General features: G+C 49.7%; 1 protein-coding gene across 2 annotated transcripts in view; it reads left to right on the forward strand.

The window, feature by feature from the left end:
• Window positions 1-720: 720 nt before the first annotated feature.
• The window catches only part of nckap5l (NCK-associated protein 5-like), a 60811-nt gene continuing 41448 nt past the window's right edge, over window positions 721-20083 (forward strand). The window contains exons 1-2 of one of the 2 annotated variants that reach the window (XM_088636053.1): window positions 721-1175; window positions 19409-19617. The gene's annotated coding sequence lies outside the window, so the exon portion shown is untranslated. The remainder of the gene's footprint in view (window positions 1176-19408; window positions 19618-20083) is intronic. The other variant, XM_088636044.1, reaches the window with a different exon arrangement.

A 20083-nucleotide genomic window follows, 5' to 3' on the forward strand; every position in this document is an offset into this window, starting at 1 on the left:
TGTTTACAGAAGCACGGGATGGCAAACCCCTTGTGGAAAGACTTCAGTGAAGCTATACTCTCCAAGGGTACTTCATAGCGCGCCACCCATGACTTTCGTTGCCAGTGCGCTGGAGAATGACGTTCCACCACGAGGGGGAGCTCCTCCACGAGCACAGTCACAATCTAACGTCAATGCTTTATTATAGAGCACTTGGTTAGATCTTAACCTGCACGGATGACTCAAGTGGTAAAAGGCGAAGTAGTCCGTTATCATTTTTATGATGGAGCTAGACCTGTAGTTTGGCACGGAATATAAAAAGTAAAACGTAAACAGGAAAATCTGAATATCCTGTTATTAGACAGTACGTTTGATGGCGTTGGTGCCTGCACCACAGTAAACACTTATCCTGTAATTTCCTTTTCTTCCACTTTCACGTCGTCTTGTGCTCTGGGTCGGTTTTCCTCTCCTTGTGGTCAGGGGTTATACTGCAGAAAGGGCCTCTGTGCTGTCTGTACCTACTTCGATTACCGCCGCCAGTTCAACGACTGGCTCATCGTCTGGGTGGGGGGGTACGTACTGACGAAGAATGACGACATGCTGTGACGGTATTTCAAATTAGCCGCGGGGAATGAGTAGTACGAGACGCAAGAAAAGAGACCCGCCCTGCTCTCCCCGGCTTCACACCACGCCGCTGGGTGGCGCTGTTGTGCGCTCTGCCCCGTCCAGCCAGACTCGCGTCCTTAACACTCCGTGCTGTCCAGCTGTTGAGCCTCTTCCTTGCTGCTGCCGCCAAGATCCACAGCTCTGGGTCTCAAGCCACCGCTGCTCACTGCAGACGCTGGCTTCGCCGAGCCCGGCGATGGGGACATTTGGCTTCTGGATACCGGAGCCATAGACGACGCTCGAGTCTGCCGACGGGTTTCCGACTGGCATCCTTCCGAGGGGAGCCGTCCGGGCCCGATTGGCTGCCCCCGGGAAGACGGGGCGGGCGGGAGCAATTTAAAGTAATGACATCACTTTTCCTGACAAGCGCTTCCAAACACAGGAAAGGGGCTGCGGGGATTCTGTTGCGCTGTCAGGGAACAAGAAGGAGCATCGCGGCTCCTTTTCAAGCAAAATAAGGGTCCGGCTCCTTTGTAGCCTCCGATGTGTGTCGCAGGCTCGGCTCTCCCCAGCAGACGTCGCCGGATGAGGTCGGTACTGGTTTTGTGCTGTTGGACATGGTCTCATTGCAACGGCGCCTGGTACTGGAGGGATAATTTAAAGCCCCTTTCCAGCCGGGTGTTTATCTACCTTATCGTGCTTCTCTTTGCTTGGCGATAGGCTCACCCGGTGTCTTTTGTCTGGCAAGCGGAGAGGATACAGCTGTTCTTTTTCCACTGAGCGGTGGCGCTTTGGCATCTGTCGGCGCTGGGAGCTGAGACCGCTCAGCCTGACGAGCCGGTGGTTTCCGTGCAGGAAGGTGGCCGAGTCGCGCTGAATTCCTGGCAGCTAAAAATGCAAAAAAAGACCCCCCCCCTCCAAAAAAAAAGACCGTTGGGGTTCGGCCATTGACTGCTAGCGAGAACCTCTGTAAAAACATGTTGATTCTGCCAGGAGATTTGATTTGAAGGTGGTCGCTGCAGAAGTAGAACTGCATTCATCAGAGGTTCGGGATTGAATGCTCCTGTTCCTCTGAAGAGTATTGTACACCAAGGCCCCGGCGTCTTGTGTTCTGAGGGAGAACCGCAGGACTGAGAGGCCAGTTTATAGCTGCTTTTGATATAATTAGCTGCTTTGTGCCGTTCTGCTGTAAATAGCTATTTTCATCATCTCTGCGCAGAAGGGTAAATAGCATTTTTTCCTGGGGCGCTGTGTTACGTCTCCTGCGCTGGGAATGCACGCCGATGTTGGCTCTCGTGTTCCGGCGGAGGTCGGACCGCGAGGGCTGCGCGAGCTCTGACCGTCCCGTGCCGTGAGGACGGACTGTCCGGTGTCCGCGCGCGTCCGGGTGGCACCCACGACTCGCCCCAGTGCCCACGGGCTGCACGCTCTTCTGTGGGAAGGATACAGGGGCACGGCCGATCATTTTTAGCCACTTCGAAGACTCCAAACACATTTCCTTTTCCGCAACGTCAAATGAGGAAATAACATTTTTAAAGTTCGGTTAAACAGTCCCGAGAAAGCCCCCATTAATTAACGACGTTTTTACAGATGCGCTAGTTCCCAGCACACACCACAGCAAATTGTATTATTTATTCATTTTCTTAAGCATTCAGGCGGTGAAGTGTGGATTTCTGTTCTTGACTGGCAGAGAGGACCACGGCAGTTTTGTCTGGTGAGATGTCCTGCCCTCCCGAGAGCAGGAGATCAGCGAACGGAGTACAGAACTGCGCCATTAATCTCGCTGGACAGAGCGATCGCTGATCCTCTGGCCACAGGATTAGTCCGCATACTGTCACCTCCTGAACCGGTCTTCTCCTTCAGGACACGTAGCTCCCATGTGCTTCGTCCGACAGCTTTTAATAAGGGTGGTTACAATATAAAAATCAGTTATATTAAAAGAATAAGTTCATTTGGACCCAAAAAAAAGATGTCCTGATCCAGGAATTGGGTGTGCTCTGTATCCTTTTGGAACTGAAAATCATTCAGTTTGAAATGGCCCCCAGTCTTAGATCAAACCTTCAGTCCTTTAAATCCTCACTGTGTCAGCATGTGATGGGATGCTGAAGACGCAAGTACAGTTTTCAGGAGTGAAGACCGTGTGTTTTTACCAGCTTGGTTTGGTTTGCTCAGTGGTTTAGTCTGCAAGGGCAGATCTCTCTGAGTCTGGGATGTCCCGATGGGTTTTTTTCTGTCAACAAGCTTGACTTTAGTGACTGCAGGTGTGCGACGTGTTTCCCTACAGGCCTGTAGGCTTCACTTTGCGATGTTCTGCACCTGAAGCAACCCAGGTCAACAGTTTGTGTTACAAAAAGCCGCAAATATCTGCAACAGCTTCCCAAAGGAACCCTAGCGTCTTTTGTCACCTTTATTATGAGCAGACATCAAAAGGCTGGTCGATGTGCTAACCTTACAGGTTTGACAAGGTTTAGGTGGGATCGTGTGCCGAGAAGGGTGTCTTTCATTCTGAATCGAGACGGCACCTGCAGTAGTAACCTGCTCCCGTAGTCCAGGTGGGGTGGCATAGCCCGGAGGTGACGGGTTCACATCCAGTTATCCTTTCCTGTGATCCTGTGAGATAATTCTTCCCTCATGTCCCGGACGTTTGGGTTGAGGACAGGGCCCAGTGACCTCAATAGTAATAGTAATCATGCTGACGCAGCAGTAGCTGAGAGCTGTATGAAGGAGCCAGGTTTTTTAAAGCCTTAAACAGGACTTAACCGTCAGCCTATGTAGAGATTTAAGTGTAGGAGTGACAGGCTGCCAAGTTCGACTGTAGTAACTGTTTACAAGATTAACAGCAATCTTTATTGTCTTGGCTAAATTTTATTTTCAATTGAAAACTGCATTTTCAGTTTTTTTTTTCTCCCACATTGGAGTTGAAGCATAACTGTCTAGACAATTATTACGCATTTTAGGCTGAGGATTCAATTACAGCCTTCATCCATGTATTATGATGCATTGTGTTACCACAGCGTAACACTTTACTCGCTGAAGAGAAAATCAATGAAAGTTTTTTTTTTGAAATGATAGGTTTCCTGTGCGCTTTAAATACCCCTCTCCACTGGTTGATTCTAGCCGTGCAGACTGGCAGAGAGCAGATTTAAAGCTTTAATTAACTACAGTGCAAAGGAGGGCGAAACCGTTGGGACCACATGCTTCCCCAGACTTCTTAAAGGCTTTTCATATGTCTAAAGTTTTTGCAAGAAGCTCCACATCTTAAAGAAACTAATTACTCTCCCCAGCACGTTTACCAGCCCTCTGCCCCACCCCCTCACCCAGCAGCGAGGCGTGTCTGTTGCCCAGCGCCAACCAATCCCGCCACCCGAGCTCCCCTGGCCACGCCCAGGTGCTGTGAGCATTCCGGGGGCTCAGAACTGTGAATTTTGTCCGTGATTCCGACTTCAGCTGCAGTTTTAGGAATGGCCATAATTCAGCGGGGGCCGGCCGGCTGGCTTGCTGGCTGAAAATCCAGCCTTAGAATCTCTTGTCGGTTTAGGTGCTCTGTGCAGATGCTGGGTGGGAGAGCTTGCTGTGTTTCAGAGGAAAAAGTCTAGTTACCCTCTTTATGCTTAGCGGGGTGTCTTGGAGCCCCACAGGATAGTCTTCCAGCCTGCCAAGCCGCCGAGCTCTGGCCGAAAGGCGTTCCGGGAACACGGGCAGTGATCGTTCTCTCTCGCCCTTCTCTCCCTAACCAGCGTTTCATTTTTTTAACTCATACCGTCTTACTGTTATTTAATGCTGCTCTCCAATAGACACCACAGTTCCGTTGGGAGATGTGAAAGAAACGATGCCGATTTACTGCAGATTGAATTCAAATGCAAGGAGGTAAAGACACTAGAAGTGGTTGTCTGGATGGTGTTAGGTAGGTGAGCTGCGTTGGTGGCCAAAATCGTTTTTTTTTTTATAAAAGGAAAGGAAAATGAGGCACCAGCCCGCGGCATTGTCATGCAGAGGAAGTCTGCCACATCTTCCTGGTTGCAGCTGCTCTGACGCAGCTGGAGGGCTCTGGGCTGAGACCCTGCCCGTCCACACAGCCTGCGTACAGATCCCTGCCTGTACCTGAGCGAGGTGACTCACGATCACACAGCAATCAACCTCACCCTGGAATAAGCTCTGCAGCTGGTTGAGGTCGCTTAAACGGCTTTAGTGGCAGTAATGCATCACCTCAGCTCAACTACAATGTAGCTCATTGTAGGCTGCAAAGAGATGACTGCCCCAGGACTTCGCTGGTAAACACGCGGGCATCATGTCCCCTTAAACGTGTTTAACCCGTGTGGCGAAACGGGGGGCGCTCTCCAGATCACACTGACGCCTTGCAGAAAGAAGTAACCAGCTGTGGCCATAAATACCAACAAGAGAGAACATGTCTTCCGTGTGAAGAGCTGTTTTTCCCCCGAATCTGCCGCCTGTGTCTAGACAGTTGCTCAGTTGTTTGGCCGGTCGGGTTGGGTGATCAAACGCTGGAGCGGAGACGCGTGCTGTGGCAGTTGCCCCGAGATGAAGAGAGTTTGTGGGGCGCAGCGTGATCCCTGCCCCCAGGCCGCCTCGCGGGCCTGCTGCTCCCACACGTGCTCCTCCGACTCCTACAGCCCGCCCCGGTCCTGCAGGCCCCTTATTGATAGGGAATATTGAAAACTCAAGGCCAGGCGCGGACCAGGCAGAGGTGTGGGCGGCTGGAATGTGTTTGATTCGACAAGGTGTCGTGCATAATCCTTTGAGTCTGTTTAAGGGTAGAATACTACTCTTTTAAAAAAAAAGGCGCCATCCTTCAGATGAGACGTAAAAACCAAGATCCTAACTCTCAGTGGTATTTAAAAATTCCGGCGTGTTTCTCAGAAAGAGTAGGCACGTCAACTCCAGTGTCCAGGCCTTTACCAATCATGGCCTCCTTATAATTCCCATCTAAGGATTGGCTTCATCACTCTGTTCTCCTCCCGAGTGATAGCTGGTGTGTGGTGAGTGAACTGGCATCGCATCATCCTCGTGGGTGCAGCACATTGGTGGTGGCAGTGGGATTCCCCTTTACCTGGAAAGCGCTTTGAATGGAGTGTCCAGAAAGGCACTATATAAGTGTAAAGAATTTATTTTTATTATTTACAGCATGTGGATTAATCTTCTCTCACCACTGCAACCTGCAACCCCCAATGAGCTGGCAGTGGGAGCATACACATGAGGCAGACATCGCTCAGGCTGAGCCCTACAGGCCAGGGATCTCCAGGTCAAGCATGACATTCGCCATTCACTGTTTGTGATTAAGGCTATTAAGACTTCCCAGGTGGCATCACAAAATTGGTTGAGTCTAGTGATATGATTATAATAATAATAATTGCTTACACTTATATAGCGCTTTTCTGGACACTCCACTCAAAGCACTTTAAAAGGTAATGGGGACTCCCCTCCACCACCACCAATGTGCAGCCCCACCTGGATGATGCAACAGCAGCCACAGGGCACCATGGGGAGGAGAGCAGAGTAATGAAGCCAATTCATAGATGGGGATTATTAGGAGGCCATGGGTGGTAAGGGCCAATGGGAAATTTGGCCAGGACACTGGGGTTACACCCCTACTCTTTTCGAGAAACGCCCTGGGATTTTTAATGACCACAGAGAGTCAGGACCTCGGTTTTACATCTCATCTGAAGGACGGCACCTGTTTACAGTATAGTATCCCCGTCACTATACTGGGGCATTAAGGCCCACACAGACCGCAGGGTGAGCGCCCCCTGCTGGCCCCACTAACACCTCTTCCAGCAGCAACCTTAGCTTTCCCAGGAGTCTCCCATCCAGGTACTGACCAGGCTCACACCTGCTTAGCTTTCGTGGGTTGCCAGTTGTGAGTTGCAGAGTGATATGGCTGCTGACAATTTGCATTGTCACTTTGCGTAGGTTGGGTGAGCAGTCAGTAGAGTCCCACTTTCCTCGGCTTGCTGTGTCTGTGTCTGGGTGCCTGAGCCTGTAGCATTGGCAGTAGGAGCTGTATCAGTCCTCTGGCACAGTACTGCCACCCTCCAGCGTGGGTAGATGACCGTGCATGTTCAGTAGGGCAGGCATGATGTCCCACTCTTCTTTGCCAGTGAAAGACCAATAACGGTTTGACAAACGACAGTCCCCAAATTTGGGAATCTTATTATTCATTTGATTGATTTATTTGATATAATACAAATGAATGGCTTATTTTGAAAGCGGTGCACCTTGGACCAATAAAATCTGCTACATGTAGAAATAAGATCATGGGAATCACAAATCATTGGGCAATGACTGGGAACGCCAGAGGGCACCGATGTCACTGTACTGAGGGTGTGAGGTTTGCTCCCCGAGTATAAAAGTAGGTGGTAGTGTAGCGCTGTTCAGAGTTGTTGGAATCTAGTAGGCTGACTTGTAATCACTATGTATGTACAAAATGCAAAAAAATCAGCAATCGCTAGTGATTCTGTTGGGACAGGGGCCGAGGCTGTGTTGGGCCAGGAGATCAGATGTCAATGTGTGTGTTAGGGTGAGGTTGTCATTCTGAGCTGGGAGTCATAGAGGCTGGCCATCTGGGCTTAGCTGGGAGAGCTGACTTACAGCATTTCTTTTTCTTCTTATGGAATCCTGCTGAAATGACAAAATCCTGCTTAAAGGATTTGCCCAGAGTAGCACCAGAATCCTCAGTGAAAAAAAAGAAATAAAAACCAGCACAGTTTCATACATCTGTTGTTTTGAGGGTTTACTGGACAAACTAATGCTTGTTTAAGGTGCAGAACATGGGCTTGTATCGGACTCTATAAGAACAGGAATGTCAGTAGCATTAGGACATGATTTTGATATCTTACTCATAGGTAATCTAGTAATAAGCTGTTCCTTTAATTTTGCTTATTTCACAAATCAACTCAGACATACGAATGATGAACTGCAAAGTACAATAAAATCATACATTAGAAAAATGATTGTATAGTAGTGATTTGAAACTAACTGGCTCAGAGTCTGTAATAAGCTTAGGGACAGCATTCCACCATGTTGCTACATAGCAGTGGAGAATAGTGCAGTTGTGATTGGGGGGTCCAAAGCAAACCCCGAGTCTGCCGAATGAAAATTCAGAGAAAGTGGGTAAGCACTGGGTCGATCTGCCAGGTATGGAGAAGTGAGCGAGTCAGGATCTCAGCAGCGATGCCAGCAGCTACATTGCCCTGCAGCTCATTACTGGCAGCCCCCTGAAGCTCAGCAGCTGTGAGATGGCCAGTACCTGGATGGGAGACCTCCTGGGAAAGTGAAGGCTGCTGTTGGAGGTGGTGTTAGTCTGTTGCCAGCTAGCTCAAATTTTGAATTTTGAAAATTGATTTTTACCAATCATGGCCTCCTAATAATCCCCATCTACGAATCGGCTTCATCACTCTGTTCTCCTCCCCATTGATAGAGGATGTTAGTCTGTGAGCGTACTGGTGCACTTTGAATGCTGTCACAGCATCCAGGTGGATGCTGCACATTGGTGGTGGTGGAGGGGATCCCCATTACCTGTAAAGAACTTTGAGTGGAGTGTCCAGAAAATCACTATAGAAGTGTAAGGAATTATTATTCTATCTGTGTAAGCAATGGAACATGGAAGATGGGTTTTCTCGTGTTTGTAACCTTAAAGGTTTGGTGAAGGCAGAAGTTAGAAAATGTTTTCAGGAGAGCTGCACACGTGACAGAAGAAACTAGAGCACCCACCCGTCTGACCAAAACTGCAGCCCACCCAGCCTGCCTGTGCAAATTACAGCCCAGGGCTCGGTGGCGTCTGTGTGCCAGAGGCTTATTGCTTCTATCCGATGGAAACCCTCTCATCAAGAGCTGGTCTTGTAATCTGTGCCTGGCGAGTGGGTGGAAGTTAAGTCATTTTGAACCGTGCTGTCAGGCGTTGGTCTGCCTCTGGAATATGAAGAAGGAGGTGCCAGACTCTAGTGGTGGAGGGATCATAGGGGTGGAGCGGTGGCGCTGTGGCTAAGGATCTGCGCCTGTGGCTGGAAGGTTGCTGGTTCAAATCCTGTGGCCAGCAGAGGAGTCCTACTCCGTTGGGCTCCTGAACAAGGCCCTTAACTCCAGCTACTCCGGGGGTGTTGTATAAATGGCTGACCCTGTGCTCTGACCCCAAGCTTCTCTCTCTGTCTGTGTGTCTCATGGAGAGCAAGCTGGGGTATGTGAAGAAATCATATATGGCCAATAAAGTGATCTTATCTTATAGGTCTCCTGGACATGGCCACTCACTCATGTCCCTTCGCTGCAGGAACTAAGGGGATGTGATCCCCATGCCCACAGGGGCTAGTAAACTCTAGCAGAGTATTTTTATAGCAAAGAGGGCAGTATTTCTGAACTGGGCACGTGGAAGAACTGCGTGTTGTGCTGTCTGAGGTGGAGGTCTGGCGTCGGATGGGGTTACGCTGGTATTTAATCATCTCAGGACCAGCAGAGCCTGAAGCCCTTCTGCTTCAAACCAGAGTCTCAGATCTTGCTCCTAGATCCCCATCAAGCTGTCCCAGACTTTTTCTGGTGTTGTGATAATTACAGTGCCGCAGGTTTATTTTCTACAGACCCACCAGTACAGATGCCACTGTGCAGGCGTGAAATGCTCCTGTCTTTCCTGAACAGGGCCCGGCCCCACGAGGTTTCCCGGGCCGAGCCCGAGATACAGCAGTGGACTTCAGAGCCGCTGTGCTGTTTGGGTTTTTATTTTTATTTTCTGAAGGTTGATCTGTGGGCATGTGGTTTGACTCAGTGCGATCAGACTGTTTGAATCTGTAGCAGATTTGGCTGGGTCACTTTCACGGTCCAGCTCTTTTAAAATAGGAAATAGTTCTTTGGAGTTTTTATATTTCCTGTCCAAGTGAAGCCGGGTTCTTGCGACGGACAGACGATGGCAGTTTTGTTCCAGCAAGCCCACGTCTCCTGACTGCAGTGCGGTTGTTAGCAGTCCTTTTCGCAACCAGGGTGTTTTTTCAGAAGGCTGCGCAGCTCATGGTTGTCTCCTCTGTGTGTCTCACAGGTGCTCAGACATGTTCTGTGCTGGGGGACCAGAGCACTCTTCCTTTGCTGCATGCACTCACATCTCCCCACTCTCTCCAGTGTCTGTCTCTCTGCGGACTTCAGGTGCTGACAGGAAAAATGCTATCCTAGAAATTCTGCCCGGCTTTAAGGCATGAACTGTGGCATTGTGCAATATTCAAGTGGGCCTGTGAAATACGGGCACACAATTGACTTCTTAAAGGAAGTCCTTACAGTTGCTTTTCAACACTGTTTCAGTCCCTGTTGGGGTTTGTGGCCCAGTTATGAGAGCTGAGAGAACATTCATAAACAAACCCGCCTTGGGCATCATCCGTGCACCATCTCTAGTTCGTCCTTCGGTGCTACCGCATTGCTCAGGAGGTATTTCAAAAAGATTCGATTTTTTTTATTGAAAAAGACCCTGAACCCGAACAAAACCATCTGCTTCTAGAAATGAACAGGTCTTGGCACAAGCTTTTCGCCTGGTTGTAATGGAAGAGAGTTAAAAGCTAGCGTGGAGAGCACTTGGTAACGGTGCCAGACAGCTCTTGGGTGTTGCAGGTCGGGGAGGTCTGTGTGCAGCCCCAGCGTTAGGTAACTAGCCCAGAGAGAGAGATGACACTCTACACTCTAGTTCTGCTGTCTGTGTGGCTGTGCTGTGGTGTGGCTGTGGCACCAATTGTGGTGCTGTCTTAGAGTGTGTTTCTGCTCACAGACAAAGTGAATTGAGAGGACCTGTTTTTTATAAATTTGGGTTAAGGAACCCCCAAGTGGCAGAACCTTCCCAGCCTTCAGGGAACATCAGCTGAGACCGGAGTGTAGCAGGATGCGCCTTCCAGTAAGCCCGAAGGCACTGAGGACATTACTCCTCAACATGAAAGACATAGCTTCTTCCTGTGATGCAGTTCTGCACGCCAAGCAGACAACAAGGCCTTTTCATTGCTGCTGTAAAGTGCTGATGAGATTGTAAATTACTTCTCTTCTTTACCATAGTTCCTGTCTGTGTCAAACGCTTCAAGGTGCAGGCGAACGATGTGTTTCAGAGCTGGGCGAAGCAGCACTGCATGTCCCTGAACCCTGCAAACCCTTCATTAAGGCTTGAGAGGTCTCCTGTCCCTACAGCTTGTCCCTGACGGTGCGAATGACCATCCAGCACAACTGAGGTCAAGGCCACTTTGGGGCATGACCAGTCCTGCAAGCAGAAGGACGCAGAAAAACGTTGTCGTGGTTGTTCCTATTAAGCACAAAAATAGACGCCAACAACGCTGTCAGTGATATTTATAATCTCTGTACTGCAGAAGCAAATCCAAATACTTTGCATTTTTCCTCCTTGCTTTTCATAAAGAATTCATAAGGGACTGGGGAGTTTCTGCGATTCCTGGCTGGAATGTGGTTGTTTAAAGGAAGTGTAATAATGTGAAAGGATACTGCTGAGGAGCAGAGCGGGTTCCGGGCGCTGATGATCCAGCTATCTGTGCATCTTTCAGATGTGTAGCTCACAGGAAGCCCCCTCTCACCTCTAAACTGCTCTTTCTCCAGGACATGGGGCTGATTAAAGACGCGGTAGTACTCCCCCGCCCCCCCTCGCTCTGCTCTGAGCTCTTCCGGTTTGTCTGCCTCTAGATCATGTCCTTCCCATCCTGCAGTGGACTTCCTGTGCGTGAGCCTGTCTGCTGGCTCATGCCCCCTCTATTCCCACTTTTATTGGGAATGGGCGAAGAAGCCCTTTCACCACCACCCCACCCCCACCCCCACTTTATTGCCCCTGTGTCTGTCTGCCGAGGGCACATCAGGGCTCTTGAGAGGGCTCTCAGAGTGTGGCCGCAGCCTGCTTGCTGGAGGCCTCTGTATGTCGCCGGCTGTCCTCGATTTCAAATGAATAGAAGCCGCCTGTGGGAAACGATTTGATCTTTAATCTTCCGTGCCCCCAGCCCAGCAGCCTGGTGTTGCGAAGGTACCCAGTGCTGGCCCACTTGATGAGCGGAGATGCGCGTGGATTTTGCCTGGGAAGTCCTTCGGATGAGCCCAGATCTAGAAACCCCTGAGCAGGTGTGGGGCTTTAGACGGCTGGGTGTCTGCTGGAATCTTGTTTACCCAGCAGCCTCCAGCAGACGCTCTGCCTCCCCCCACTTATTTGTGTTGTATCCCAATTTAGCCCGCGACCAGACTGGGAGCTGCTCCTTGTGAAATCCGTCCTTCCTGCGTGCATCTCGTGGGAAGGGGCCTCCTGCAGCCCCGCACAAGCCTTATTTTAGGAACAACAGGAAGTCTGTTCGCGTCGGGGGCCCCGCGAGGCTTTGGGCAGGAGTGGGGGGGGTCCGGCTCCTGGCTCTGCCACCCTGCAGTTTACACACCGCGCCAGCTGCTGTGGAGCCGAATAAAGGCCGACTCCGGCCCCCTCGGCAGGGGTCGCACCCCCCCCCCCCCCCGTGAGGTGTGTGTGTGGGGGTGTGCCTGCACGTGGCTGTGCTTTGTCATGGGGCTGTTAGTCTCGGCTCTGTCCGGTCATGTCCCGGCTGCAGCTCCCCAGCTGGCCCACAGAGAGGGAGAGAGGGGAGTTTATTTTGTCACATGTACTTGTACCTTGGGATGCGTATTCGCGCTGTTCTCTCGGGACGTGAACAATACAGTAGACAACGCTCCCACACAGGGTGCTCAGTGCATTATTAAACAGGACATAATAAAAAATGATGCGCAACAAAGCACAGGCACATACAACAGGTAGTACAGAAGAAGAAACACACAGTTTCACAATGTGTGTATGAAGTGCAGGGTGCAGAGGTGCTTTGAATCCTGAGGCCTTGTGCGGTTAGCTGATGAGGATGCCCACTGCCGTCTGCAGTGTCTGCTCGTAGCCAAGCTAACTGAGTTACCTTACCGTCGATCAGCGTGGGAGTTGCACACACGAAGAAAGAAGCCCTCACAGATAAAACTTAGTTCGACAGTGAACCTTCAGAAGGTTCAATAATCAAGATTCAATCGGAAGATCAATAATCAAAAACTGCACATTACCTCTCACAATCCCTATTTTACAAGGGCAGATCATTCAGTTATCTATATGCATAACCCTCACAACAGGAAGAGAAGGACCAATCAGAGGGGGCCGATGGAGCTGGAGTCTTGGCGTGACCAAGGTGTGCTGGGTATAGGGAAGTGGTTTCCTCCAACAGACCCGCCACTCGCCCGAGGGCGTTGTGAGTGACGCCAGCGAGCGGGGCGGTCAGTCCCTCAGGTCTCGGGAGATACGGGTCCGGCGAAAGAGTGACAGGTCCGAGCTTAACAAGAGTGACTGTGGCCAGATCAGGCTTCACTCTCCTGATGACATCTCTCGTTCTCTGCTCTGTGTACTGCGCACCCTTCATTACTCCAGAGGGAGATCCCGAGAACAGGATTTTTGTAACATCAGCACAGTGTGTGCAAGCAGGCATGTACACTAAAGGCTGGTCTTCACCTGCACCCTATCCCAGTTGTGTTGGGGGCCATCATTGTCGCAGAGCTGCCCCAGACAGGACAGATTAATCAGGAAGGGGATTAATTTCCCTTGCTGTTTGGCTAACAGGCACTTGGGTGCAGCCTGTTAGCCAAACAGCATGTTTTTGGGAGATGGCAGTAAACCCGCCTGAGCACAGGCTGAACACTGCAGACTATCCTCCAGCCCAGAATCGAACCCCAGTCCCACCTTGCTTTCCAGACGCGCTCAGTTGTTAAGGTTTCTTTTTTGGGTGACCAACGGACCCTTAGGCCTCCCTGAGTTGCCGTCTCCGGTACCCACAAAACTGAGTAAGCCAGACCTGGCTCGAGACTTTTAATGGCTTCTTCAAAAGATTCAGAGGAACGTGCCGTCGGGGGTGGGGAGTAATAGGCGTCCCGCTTTGTTCCAGAGAGGAGGACGGGTGGCATCTGGTTTGCATTGCCTCACGCAGGAAATGGGGACGGGAGAAGCATGATGTCAGAGCAGGAAATGTGTGGTTTTGAGGCACAGCTCTGTCACAGACGGACCCCAGCCCACATCTGCTCGGTGCTAGCAGGGCTCCTGTGTTTCGGCCCCGTGTTCCTCCTTGGTGAGCGCTCGTCAAGAGCCTTCGTCCAGCTCTTGGTCTATAATGAAACATGGGGGAAAGTCTGTCAAAGAATCACTCGCTAAAAAGGCTTTGACATTTTTTTGTCCAGCTTTTCTCGATAAACACGAGTAAAACTTTGTTTTTTATGTGACAAAACGTCAATAAAAAGATGAAATACAGTTTGTGCCATTGTTAAGAATGAATGGAGGCTCTAGTACCTCCACATGTTGAAGTGGTAATTGGCTTGAGCTCTCCTTGGAATAATGAGCAGGTGAAAGAAATGCCCAGAGAAAGAAGTGATTAAGAAAAGTGGAGGCTGGTGAAGGTAAAGAGTTCAGGCGAGTCCCTGCAGCGCTGTGGGCGAGATTACTCTTGATCTGTAGCGGCAGCTGATGTCGTAGTTCCTCTCCTGTCTGTGAGCGGCTCCGATAGACGCGTCCGATAAATGAGTTACGGTCCCCGTGAAAGCAGTCTGTCGCTCAGTCTGTTTTTTCAGGTCTTCAGAGCACAGTGCATGCCTCCTGCTAGTCTGCTTTGGGACTGCTGTGATTCCTTTTTTCTGGAATCATTAATGTGTGTAAGTGGGAAATGAAGGCAGGATATATTGCATGAAGTAATGCAACACTCAATGTAATATATTCAAATGTAAATGGACTTTGTTGCTTGCTAAAGAAGTAATGGAGAATTCATTCCCTAGTATCCTGGTGGAGTGGGTGTTATGTGCTGCGGGCAGTTTCACAAAGGGTCTCCTGCCCTTGGCCCTCCTGCAGTTCCCTGCTGTTCTCCTCCTGCATTCCTGGGCTACTGGATAAGCAGAGGATTTGGGTGTTTTTCTGAGGACCCGAGTATCGTGTTTCCTGAAACTGGTGTAAGAGATTGGAGTCTTCTGATCTGACACTTTCAAGGAGAGCGCTGTAGTTTCTCAGTCTGGCTTGAAAACGGCGGAGCCCGCGCCAACTACCTGCGCTCACAGCTGGTGCGCTACAGCAACCAGCTTCTCCTCGTGCTCCCTGGCCACGCTGTTGCTATGGTTATGTACCGGAGGAGCGCTTTCCAAGTGCATTAACATGTAGAAATATTCCACAATTACTGCCGAGCAGAGGAGAGATCCTGACAGTGCACAGCAGGAGGTGGGACCTACATTTCCTCCAGACATCTCTGTAGTTCTCGCGCCCGGGCTCGTTAACAGCGAATCGCTCCTGCACTCGGCTGAATTTCCCCACCATTCTGTGTTGTCGTGGCTTTGTTTTCTATTCCCTTCATACCCAACCAGGGCTTTGAAGCTGTAGCTGTTTTTCTCCACTCATATGTTTGCAGCGCTAATTCACTTTATTAGGGTGTGTTTTTTTTCTCTTGGATATGCAGCCAAAAGGCACATGAGCTGGGTCGAGTTGTAGGTTTTGCTTTATGGCGCACTAAGCAGCTTGGCGAAGCGCAGTCAGGACCGGCAAGAGCCATGAGCTGGCGGCAGGGGCTTGAGGAAACCCCTCTCAAACTCATTCAGCACACTGCGCTAGTACAGCAGCAGGTACAGCAGGGCAGCAGGGACCCCTTTAGGAAGAGTGGCCCAGCCTCTCCAGACTGTAATCTGTCAATGGTGGCAGACTAGAACTGTGAGGACTGAGCTTGTGATTTTAATTTCCGCTCGCTCATTTCAGGAATCCCGACGCATGCTGGGCTCTGCTGTATGAGCACCACTTTGCTGTTCGCTCTGCTCCTATCAGGGTGCGTTCCCCCAGCTCGGTGACGCTGCGTCTTGCCCTGTGTGATTTGAGGATGCCTTGTCAGCATGTAGGGGCTGGTCGGAGTGCCAGTATGTGCTGCAGTTCTGGCTGGAGTTCGACTGGAAGCTGCATTTATTTGTTTGTGCGTCCATTACCCGGCAGTCTGAGTGACTCTTTAACCCCGCGCCTGTGAGCAGTCAAGACTCCACCAGGCTGCAGCGACTGGGGAGGGGGGTGGCAGAGATCCAGCTCTTTCTTTTCCAGTAGCAGAGGTCAGTTGTGAGCAGTAAGCTGAGGATGCCCTGCCATAAAGAGCCCTCCCCAGGGGCGCCTGGCCGGTCCACAGCCCGGGCATGGGAGCACTCCCAGATCAGAGCCACGGCCTGCACTTCCCTCCAGCTCAGAGGCTCTTGATGAGTCACTCCACAAGCCAGAACTGTGCTTCCGTGAATACACCCTTCTGCTCAGCAGTTTGACTTATTTTGGGATTTAGCAACTGTGAGCTTTTTATAAGATAAGATCACTTTTATTGGCCATATAAAATTTCTTGCATTAGGAATTTGGCTTTTCGCATACCTCAGCTTGCTCTCCATGAGACACACAGGCGGGGAGAGAGAAGCTTGGGGTCAGAGCGCAGGGTCAGCAATTTATACAGCGCCCCTGGAGCAGTTGGGGTTAAGGGCTTTGCTCAAGGGGCCCAATGGAGTAGGTTTCCCCTGCCGGCCACAGGATTTGAACCAGCAACTTTCCAGCCACAGGCGCAGATCCTTAGCAACAGTAACATGTGGTAGGAGGTTTTCAACATCCAACACTTACCGCTGGCAGTTCCAAAAAACAAGAAATTGATCTTGATGGCGGTTCTTGCTGGTACTGCAAGGCTGGTCTTCAACAATAGCTGCCTTATCGTGCAAAACAGCTGTGGTTCACAGAGACAGGTACAGACGCAGACTGTGCCTTTAATTGGTTCAGCTAAACTGGGTTAGAAACAGGCGGTTTGTGTTTGAAAGAACAAACATGTGAGTTGTAGCTGAGCTGTAATACGCCATTGATTCAGATGCAGTCTTGCTAATGTTGGATAAGGTTCAACGAGTGACCGCTGAGAAACCCTGGACACGCTAATGTAGATCTTCACAAAATAGGTGGCGTTTACGCTCAACTTATTTACTCTGAGACAACAAAAACAATAATAATACATTCAATTTCCTGCACACATTTGCCAGATATTTCTTTCATGAAGTGGGTCTCTCATCAAAGCCAGCGCCTGGTAATCGCAGCCCAGCTATTCACATAAGAGGCTTACTGACAGTGTTATGCAGGGCGTGTTTTTTAATGTTGGAGTTGATTTGCAAAAGGGGTCACTGTGCTTTTACAATAACAGGGTCACGAGTGCATAAGCTCGCTGGCACTATGGCGGATTATTGCTTTCAGATGTGAGCTGTGAGAACCCAGGGCTGTTTGTTGAAAGGGCAGGGCTGAGATGAAGTGTAAATTCCCATTTCCACCCAGGAAATTGAAAAATGTTGTTTTTTCTGTACTGTAGTTTCATTACTTTCTTTACCTGGTTGCATAAGCACAGTTGTTCTTTGTGTACTTCCACTAAATGTAACTTTGGCCTAGATAAGTGTCTGCACAGAATAAACGGCACTCCGGAGAGATTAACACCAGGTCTTCAGAATGCCATAGATACTGTACAGGTGTAGGTTTGGGGCTTCATATAATAGAAGGCTGAGTTGATATCTTATGTTTTGTGCAGTGGATGGTTTGCTGTCAGTGAACTAGTTTAGCATGTGCTTTTGCAGTGCTTCACACTCTTAAAGTCAGGCTTGTTTTTACAGTAACTAGGCTGCTGTGTCCTGTTTCTTTGGATATGTCGTTGGGCGTTTTCTTACAGTACCAGAGTGACTGTGCCAGGGGGCTGTGTTTGGCTTTGTTCTTCCAGTGTAGATGCTTCTGAATGTGTTCTGATGTGTCCTGTCAAAAACCTGAATTCTTGCACAGCGGGGACACATGGGATTAAACCCAGAGGTAACAGTTGTGCGATAATGGTAGTTTCTTCACATGGCTGCCTTCCCATCAGTTTGGAATTTTAAATTGAAGAGGAAACAGCTTTTGCCAGTTTTTCAGTTGTAGGATTGAGATACTTTTCTTTTTAGATCCATTATGGTTACACCACTTTGTCACGTGCTTGATGTCAACAGTAGGAACCAGAACTAAGCAGCCCAGAACGATTCTGGAGCACAGAGCAGCCACACCTCTGGCGACTCTGAAACGCTGCTCTGCGAGCTGTCGGCCGCTGACTTCTGCAGCCTGTGCAGTACTGTGCTGTAGGTTTGTTAGTCAGTCAGCATCATTGCAGTGTGTTTGGTAACCTTCAAAAACTGGCAGATCTGCGCTGTTTAAAATGCCACTTGTACAAGGATCACATCCTTTTTTTCAACATATGTAAGTAAAATCCACTTCCTGCAGATCCTTTGCTGGTGAAGAGGGCTTGAAATAAGCCGCTATGTCTTTTCTGTGTGGAAATAGCGGAGTGCTGAGCCGATGTCTGCAGTACAGATGTGCACAGCTGTCCTCACCACAACAGCTGGCTGAAAACCTTCGTCATTATTAAGCCTGACTCTACCGAACATCGTGCAGTCAGGGAAAGCTTGCATTTACCCAGCAAATGTGTTCATTTCAGAAAGCCAGAGCAAGTTTATAATTATTTTTCCCCTTGCGATATGGGTTTTTTCCCAGACTGCTCAGTAGTCTCTCATTTTGTGGGGCGCGATGTGCGACTGTCTTCCACACTCCTCTCCAGATGTTGCTGGACCGGGGCACCATGGTTGCCAGCAGGACAGGGGCCGAGATGCCCAGCTGGCAGCCTGTACACATCCCAGCACAGACACTGCGCATATCTGTGTTAAACACACGTTGGAACAGTTTATGTTTAGTCTGTGTTCAGAAGGATTTTTAATTGTTATTCATTTTAAATCCCCCATGGTGTCTGTATCTATATGGGGGAAGTCAAACACAAGAAATAAATTCTCTCCTTTTTCAGATGCTTTTTCCAAAACACCAGTTTGAAAATTGTGTATCAAAAGCTACGATAAAAAGCACTGTTAATATTCTCTTCCATGAGCTGTTGTGCTGAACTGCCTCAGTTAATTACTAGTGATTCCCAGTTAGGGTGGGGATAATAAAAATTGTGAATTCACAGCCAATCTGTATCAATAGCACTTCATCTTTTTCCGAACTGAAAGCTTTGATTTCGAACCAGTGTGAATTCACTTTAATTGCACAAGTCGTCGGGTCGGAGTGAGGCTACGCTGCCGAGGCTCATGGGACCGGCGTGCAGGATCATGCCTGCACGCCCCCGTCGATCTCATCTGTGTGCAGATTATCCAGGCGGGAGCTGGCGGGGCCTGGAAGTGGAGAATAGTGCGGGGATGTGAAGGGAGGGGGGGAGGGGAGCCAGCGGCAGTGTGCGTTTCGGTAAACAAAGTGCTGTTTCAATGAATAAAGCAAACTGGGATGCTGACGGCACGCTTGTGCCATGGCTGTGCGCTACAGCGTGGTGGGTTTGCTCTACGCTGGGCCTGTACCAGAACCGGGCTTACAGTACATGGGCCAGAGATCACCGGACAGGGTTTCGTGCACATCGAGGCTCGGTGGGAGTGGGCGGCATTGAGTATGGTCAACCAGGCCAAATCAACTGGGCACGTTTCTGAAAGAATGGCAGGAAATCGGTCTCGTCTACAGCCATTGGCTTCAAACTCCTGCGTAAACAAAGGCAGCAGCCCCCCCGCCCTTAGTTTTCAACACTGTCTTGGTGTTATCATGGATGATTGCGAAATTCTTTCCCTGCGCTGACTTTACCAGTGTGTCAGTGCCTTTCGGGAGTTTGAATAATGGGTTTTCTGTAGCGGGGTTTTTATATTTATGTATATCTTAGAAAAAGAAGGCCCCACTCAAACCCTTGTTTGGGTAAACTAAAGCAAAAGCACTTCTTTGTTTTACCAGCGGACTGATCTACATGCGGCACGCTCTTCCAAGATTCATGTCATCCAGCGACTTCCATGAAAACTAAATCCGGAGAGCTGTGGAAAAGCATGGGACTGGTCTTCTTTGACAGGAGCTACATTCTACTTTCCCAGACACTGGGACACTGCGTGCGTCTTCAGTCCCCGAACGCCCGCTGAGATTGACTTAGCGAATAGCTTGCAGCCCAGGTAAAGATCATTTCACGCGGAGAGATTTGCATTAATAGCAGCATTGTCCTAATATAAGATGTCATTTAGATAAATGGGAAAGCAGTCTAAGCGAGTGTGTGCATTGACCTTTCTTCACCTATGCTGCATAAATATTCGCATTTGCACACCAGTGCCGCATCACAGAGTTGTGAGAGATGATTATCTCAGGGTTTCTGAACTGGTCACTATGTAAAATCTCCCCTCCTGGTAGATGAGATCTTCCCACACGGTTTGGTCACACCTCTGCTGTTCTTTTCTCAAGATTAACCAGGTTGGCTCTTGGGTGCCTGGCAGAATTCTGGCTGGGTGATTTGCTATAGCCTTTGAGTATCTTCTGCTGTCTGCGAAGGGCTTCCAGATACCAAACCGTGCATGATCGATCGACTTTTCAGGGGATCCTGGAGAGTCTTGCCCAGCGCCTACACAGATTGATCTCGCGGTAGCT

Source organism: Lepisosteus platostomus, chromosome 1 (genome assembly GCF_059453375.1).
Source record: "Lepisosteus platostomus isolate fLepPlt1 chromosome 1, fLepPlt1.hap1, whole genome shotgun sequence".
Classification (NCBI taxonomy): domain Eukaryota; kingdom Metazoa; phylum Chordata; class Actinopteri; order Semionotiformes; family Lepisosteidae; genus Lepisosteus; species Lepisosteus platostomus.